Consider the following 7,723-nt stretch of genomic DNA (forward strand, 5'->3'; position numbering starts at 1 on the left):
AGTAAAGAACCATGTGCTTGGCCTAGTAGCCCTGGCACCAAAGAGGTTTATATTTTTGGGAGGCTGCACACATGCAAAATGCATTTATTAAAAGTGATGAAAGCCAATGGATAAAGTGGAATGACCCCATGCCCCTATGCTGCATTCTATGGTGGGAGCAAGCAAAATGTGAAAGAACAACTAATAAAAAGAGCTGTCAGAAAGCCCTGACATGTATGTACGTATTTAAGTTTTTATGAAAACAAAACGTCTTGCTTGGATCTTGGAATCGAAGACCAAAAAGTAAGCCTTTGCTTAGCCAGCAATAAAATGGATATACAGTATTGCTGTCACTGCAAAACTGTAAAATGGGTCGCCTAAACTGTAAAGTAGGCGACCTGCAGTAGCAGACAAATAGATAAAATGTGCAGCTGTATATTAAGACTACCAAACACAACCATAGCACATCTACGCCATGCAATAACACTTTACCAACATGTAAACTAATAGGATATGAGATATGCAGGCATTGGTAGGTTTCTGGAGGGTGATTTGCCCAAAATAGCATAAGAGGTTGATCTCTGAATTGTACTAATAGATTTTTGAGTGTTATTGGCTAGCTACTTACAAACAATAGAAAAGTCAGTCCCTAAGTGGTACATATTGGAAGAGTGACGCTTACATTCAGAACGCAAAGGCCTGTTCCAGATAAATAAAGGCATATGTTTTACATTTTCCAGGAGATGTCTTTTAATTATAGCATACTGCGCACAACTCTGTGGGATTCCTTTGAAGATTCTACACATTTGCATTGATCTACAAAACGAAGCGTTAATCCATACAAATCCCCCATCGCCACCTATTTGCCTAATTGTAAGAGCTCTATGGCATACGCGTTGACGGTTGTCAAGAGCGAAGTTGTTTCAAGAGCGCGCTCAAGCTGTGTAGCTTTGTCGCTGCAAGATGGGTAGAAGGAAATGAGTTAAGGCTTCTTTGTGAATAGCCCTCAAACAAATCACTGTCTCTGAACCAAGGTCCCAGGTGCAGATACTGATGAGCTATTTTAAGATATCTTTTTGTGGTATGCTCCATCATCATGCCATAAACCCAGCAGCTAGGCAGTAGTTTGCACATATATATATATATATATATATATATATATATATATATATATATATATATATATATATATATATATATATATGTTAGCTCCTACTGCACTTCGTTCACGCACTCAATACACGGGTGCTGTTTCGCGGAAAGTGCCGCCGCCAAATATCTTGCTCCTCGTCCTTTTGTCCTTAAACAAAGACACAGCACTCACGGGGGGGAAGTCATAGATTTGATTTCAGACTTCCAAACGCACCAGACGCGTTTCGGCTTGCGCCTTCCTCTGTGGTACAGGGGTATAGCGGCCATAGCCATTTTTTATACATACACATGTGATCAGTTTCAAAATAAACATAAACATTAAAAAAGGACAATTCACCTTTAGTTACACATATTGTGTGGGCGCCATCTTGTAATGGTGTGAATACATTAATCACATAGCCACATAGCCACAGCCTATGTCGCTGTCACTTATTACTCGTTATACCGCCCTGGATGGGCGTAATAAGTGACAGCGACATAGGCTGTGGCTATGTGATTAATGTATTCACACCATTACAAGATGGCGCCCACACAATATGTGTAACTAAAGGTGAATTGTCCTTTTTTAATGTTTATGTTTATTTTGAAACTGATCACATGTGTATGTATAAAAAATGGCTATGGCCGCTATACCCCTGTACCACAGAGGAAGGCGCAAGCCGAAACGCGTCTGGTGCGTTTGGAAGTCTGAAATAAAATCTATGACTTCCCCCCCGTGAGTGCTGTGTCTTTGTTTAAGGACAAAAGGACGAGGAGCAAGATATTTGGCAGCGGCACTTTCCGCGAAACAGCGTGTATTGAGTGCGTGAACGAAGTGCAGTAGGAGCTAACAGATAATTGAGAACGCACCGCCATTCGAGCAACAGGACGCCATGGGAAAGGCAAATATGAAGCAAGACGCTGACAACTAGCGTGGAGCAGGAAACAAACGAGCTCGAACGGCAACACGAGGGGGTAACCGGAGACAGCTGTGTTTACCGGCAAACGCGAGGAAAGGGGCACCACAATGTATAGTGAATCGGATCGACGAGAAGCGGCACAAAACGTGTATAAGAAAAGAACTAACGGCAGTACCAAAAAGGTTGGTGAAACAACAACAACCGTAACTACACTGGCAAAGCAATTTATTAGACTTGAGAGACTGTTTGAACGGGAAGTGAGAAAATGGTGGGAGGCCACCTCACTACAGCAATACGTGGAAGTTAATAGGGTTCCAAGAGGTCTTCGTATATATACGATCCCGGCTTATGAAAACCCCGACCCTTTACTATTAACAGAATGGTCAGAGTTCACTGCAGTCTCGTGCCAAGGGATGCTAAAAATCTTGATTAAATTTGCATGGAGCGATCATGAGAAAGCACGCAAGGATATTGCTGAAGTAGAAAAGGAAATTTCGGCAAACGATGACAAAAGCAAACAAGATGAACACCGACAGGCTATGGAAAAAAGACTGAAAACGTATGAAGACAAGATCAGACAGAGGAAGCAGGAGAAGTATGAACGAGACGAACGAGATTACGAAATGGGAAGAGTTCTAACGTTTGCCAAGAGATATGATGCCCCAATACGAGCCTTGGCAAACAAAGAAAATACCCGAAGTAGCATACATGAAGACACGACGGAATCAGAGCTATCTGAAAATGAACAAGCCAAAAGCAGAACGAATGTAACGGGGGCCCAACAAAGGCACAAACTTCCTTTTCACGAGGAGTTCGAAATCCTGAGACAAACAAGACAAATAGGGGGGAGAAGCAAACCCCCAGAACAACAAAGAAACGACCAACGCGGAGAAGGGGTGAGTGGCGCAAAAGGCAATGTCTCGCCACCACTGACCCGGAGTCGCAGCAAAAGATTCAACAAACGGCGCTGAGAGATGAGGAGTGCCCAGAAGATAATCTCACGATAATCAATTTAACTCCGAGGATACTAACAAAGGAAGAGGAGCATGTGCTAAAGTTGGGACTATCCTCCTGTCCAGACAAAAAACTGGAATATGTGCAGACAAAAATAGATCTGTTCAAATTCTCACGAAAATTAAAATTACATAAGTTTTACAAATTATACCCCAAAAAAACAATCAGGAGCACGAACACAAGAGCGCCCAATGTGATGGATATTATGCAAGTAAAAGACTTGACAGCCCTCCAGGACTTAAATATGCTGGCAGCAGAATGTGCGGGTCAGGAAAGAGGTGACATTCCAGAATACGCGGGGATAGAACAGGAAGGAGGGAACAGTCCATTTAGACCATCATCAACTTTCATACCACAGATGCCGAATGACAACATAGACGTGTTTGCAGACACGGTAACGAAGGAGTTGTTAAAATGGCGGAAAAAAGATGGGTATAGAATTGATAGAAAAGCGAATAACCTAACATTGAAACATTGGGAAGCAGTAAAAAACATTGAAGAAAATGTAAACATAATTGTAAAACCTTCGGATAAAGGGGGGAACATTGTTTTGCAAACCTATGAGGCATACGATAAGGAAGCAAAGAGACAACTAGCGGATGAAAACTGCTACAAAAAGATTGGCAAGGAGACCTATTTGAAAAGTATAACGGATTGCCATCAATTGCTACGAGAATGGTATGATAAAGGACAATTGGTAACTGAGGAATATCTGTATTTGCGATGCATGAATCCGGTAACGCCGAGTTTCTACCATTTACCAAAGGTCCATAAGGATAGCAAGGCACCCCCGGGACGTCCAATCGTGAGTGCACAAGCAAGTCTTTTGGAACACTTGTCAGTTTATATTGACTATTTCCTTACTGATTTTGTGAAGACTTTACGTAGCTATATAAAAGACACCAAGGACTTTCTAACACATATAGAAAATGTAGTGTGGAAAGAGGGTGATTGCATGGTAGTTATGGACATAGCTAGTTTGTACACGAATATAGACCACACAGATGGCCTAGTAGCCATTGAAAGTTTCTTGGCAACTAGATCAGCTAAGTTCACAGAACATAATAAAATGCTGTTAGAACTATTATCATTCAGTCTGAAAAATAACATTTTCCTATATGAAGACCAGCATTACCAGCAATTAACTGGAGTAGCTATGGGCACATGTTACTCCCCAAGTTTTGCAAATCTTTTTGTGGGATGGTGGGAGGAGCATGTAGCCTGGGCTCAGAGAAATGGGGAGTGGACACAGAACATCGTAGCCTGGTATAGGTATATTGATGATCTCTTCCTCATTTGGAGGGGATCAACGGACACAGCAGCCAACTATGTAGAAAGGTTGAATGCAAATGAATTCAATCTAAAATTTTCAGCAGAAATCAGCTGCACTAAAGTAAACTATCTGGATTTGGAAGTAATGGTGAGGGATGGGAAAATTGCCACCAGACTGTATCGGAAAAGCACGGCGGGGAACTCAGTTTTACACTCCACGAGCAGTCATCCCCCTAGATTAATCCATAGTATTCCCTACGGGGAATTACTAAGGATTAAAAGAAACTGCACCAAAGAGGAAGATTTCCTAGACAGCGCACATGCCAGCGTAGCCAGATTTAAGGCTAGAGGCTATAGCAAGCAAAATCTAGAAGAGGCCTTAAATAAAGTGCAGAAAATAGACAGAAAAGATCTACTGAAGGAGAAAAACGCAGGCAAGGAGAAGGGTGCCAATACACTCAGAATGATAACAACTTATTCAAAAGGGGCCGACAGACTTAGGGGGATTATGAGAAAAAACTGGAATCTTCTTAGAACGGATCCAGTGATAGGAGGAGATTTACCATCACGCCCTATGATAACATACAGGAGGGCGAGAGCTTTGAAGGATACACTGACAAGGAGCCATTCAGTGAAACCAGTTGTAAAACCCTTTGGAGATCATCCCCCAGGCTTTTTCCCATGTGGGAGGTGTAAAGCGTGTAGGAACAGTAAAAAGACACTAACATATAGAGTAGGGGAAAAAGAAATGAAAATAAGGAAGTTCCTAACCTGCACGACACCATATACAGTTTACTGTTTAACCTGCCCATGCGGGCTCAGATACATAGGCAGCACCATCCACCAAACTAAAATTCGCATTTTAGAGCATCTAAGGGCCATCAATAAGGGGGATGCGAATTATCCAGTAGCACGACACTATCAGAAATTCAATGGTAGTAACAATGAATTGATTTCTTACTTTGCATTAGACCAAGTTCCCATGAGCGTAAGAGGAGGTGATAGACTAACGAAATTACGCAGGTTGGAATCCAGGTATATAATAGATCTCTGTACCAAGGCGCCGAATGGGCTGAATAGTCATGAGGAACTAGCAACACACCTAGGTTAAAGGGCTCTTTAGCCTGGGATAAATATTCTGTAAATTAAAGAGGTTGGGATGTAGTCCGAGATGAAATGAGAATAGAATTGCTGATATAACATTGCTTTGCTGAGCAAATAATGTAAGATGAAATTTAATGAAAGTATAAATTTAAGTAATTGATATTTTGTATGTACAATTGGGATTTATGATTTGGGAATGCACGTTTTTGAGAAATTGAGGACATATATATATATATATATATATATATATCAACGACCACACTGGCACATAAACTGATCTGTGGATTTGTGGAAAGGACAAACGGGCTGGGATGAGTCAGTTAATTGTAATGAGTCTGACACAGGACACCTGTAGGCTTTCAGATGCACCAGACAGTTTTTAAACTGACTAGTTTGCCATTATGTCCCCATCTCTTTGAATGTAATGCATGTAATTCTATCTGTAATGTATGCACTCGCCAAAAACCAAATGGGGAAAACCCATTTTTAAAAATACCGTAATCTTGGCACACAGTCCAATATCAATGCACGATTTAAATTAAGCAATGACAAAACAAAGATTTCAAAACGTGCAATGAATCGAATTTAGCATGAACCCAAAATATCAAATTTCCCTTGCGTGCGTGTGTGTGTCAACATGAAACCATAAATAGGCCTACAATGTACCAAAACAATCAAAGGCGTTCCGACAGGCACGGGGTTACCTTAGCAACAAGATGAGGATGGTAGGTTTCAGGAAAAAAAATGCCAGTTCCTGCACACCAGTATTGCTGGAAAACATACGCCAATTTATGCAGCAGCCTCTGTTGCTAACCCGCTTTGGGAGCCTCCAGGAAGCTCATGGTAGAGTGCAGAAATGTGGAAAATCCGCTGTCCCTAGGCAACAGGGGGAATCCTGGCTCTAGCATGCTTTTCTCCTGAGACAGCAAGCTCAAATTCTGCTGGGTCGAACTTTGATGGATGGCAAAATGAGTTAAAGGTAGCCAATTACATCTCCCCATCACTTTACAAGTGTGCTCGCATCCGTGACTACTAAACTTGACTCTTCTGAACTGGGTTAATTAATTATCATCCCACTGGGACTAGAACACCCGGTTTGCAACGCTTAAAAAATGGCAGAAGTATTGTTTGCAGTGTTCTATGACACTCGAGTATTTTTTTTATCCTCCCGGATAGATAACATGAGCATTATTCCCCTTTTAGTAGCATGTATTAAAATCCTAGTAATGTGCTAAAATGAGCGCAATTATATAAACCATTTGTGTCCATTACAGCACAAGTGTTGATTTATAAGAAGGTAAAAATAGCGGTCGCTGTTTGCCGGTAGCAGCGAGGTCAAACGAATATAGCTTCGGAATTCAGCTTAAAAAGGTCTCTTGGCCTCCTTTCACGCCGAACCACCTCTATCCCTAGGCATTAATTTGTTCTATACATTGTAGGCGCAGTGTTATCAACCGGTGGTGCCACCGCGCTGTACAGAGCTCAGAGGCACAAACACAGTCCACAACTGTGCCTTCGGTCATCAGTACGGCGCCTACATACATATGTGGGCATAGGAGCGCTCGTGGCACCAACGGAACAATAAGATAAGCTGCCACTCACCAGCTGTTCGTCATCTTCACTGTTCCTCAGTGAAACGCGTGGAAGTGGCGCAGCTCGTCTGCCGCGCGCGGCGAGTGGCCACGTTCCTCCCACGTGGTTATATACCCTAGCGCTGATATTCCATTTCACGCCTTCATTGTGTTAGAGGATCTGTTCTTTCGCCTCCGGCAGCTGCCTTCTTCTTTCCAGCGGGCTGGGCTGCATTGAGTGGTGGGATGGGCTCTTTCAAGGCGTCCGTGTCCTTCGCGTCCATTGGGGTTGTACTTGGAGAGCAGCCCTTTGTGTCTGGTGGACTTGTTGGGTCGCCACCTAAGGCTGTGCCTGCTCCCGCACCGGTGTGGGGTTCGACCTGGCTGACGCAGTGAGTCACATGGGCACGTGCGCTCGTCACGCAGTAAAACAACCTCATCGATGCTGCGACTCAAAAGGAAAATGGTGTTACAACATCTAATATAATGTGCGCATGCAACAGTACCGGCCTGATTTATAAGGGAGCGCAGCTTTGGTTTAATCACGGCGAAGACAACTCCGCCTCCACCAAAATTAAACCCCTCTCACAACGGGACACAGTAAGGCACCTTTGAGGTTTACCTCTAATTCCGCCCTCATGATTTATATGGGCAGATATCGCGGCCACTGCCTGAAAACTGTGCTGGTAAGAGGCAGTGAAAACTGTAAAATGCCCCCGCTCCATGGTGAGG

The 7,723-nt window shown here is 42.9% G+C and overlaps 1 protein-coding gene across 1 annotated transcript in view; it reads right to left on the bottom strand.

The window, feature by feature from the left end:
* AMER3 (APC membrane recruitment protein 3) overlaps positions 1-7,361 on the bottom strand; it is a 123,431-nt gene extending 116,070 nt beyond the window's left edge. Inside the window, exon 1 of the mRNA XM_078666836.1 lies at positions 7,023-7,361. The gene's annotated coding sequence lies outside the window, so the exon portion shown is untranslated. The remainder of the gene's footprint in view (positions 1-7,022) is intronic.
* Between the last annotated feature and the right edge of the window lie 362 nt (positions 7,362-7,723).

The sequence above is a fragment of the Lissotriton helveticus genome, chromosome 11 (genome assembly GCF_964261635.1).
Source record: "Lissotriton helveticus chromosome 11, aLisHel1.1, whole genome shotgun sequence".
NCBI lineage: Eukaryota > Metazoa > Chordata > Amphibia > Caudata > Salamandridae > Lissotriton > Lissotriton helveticus.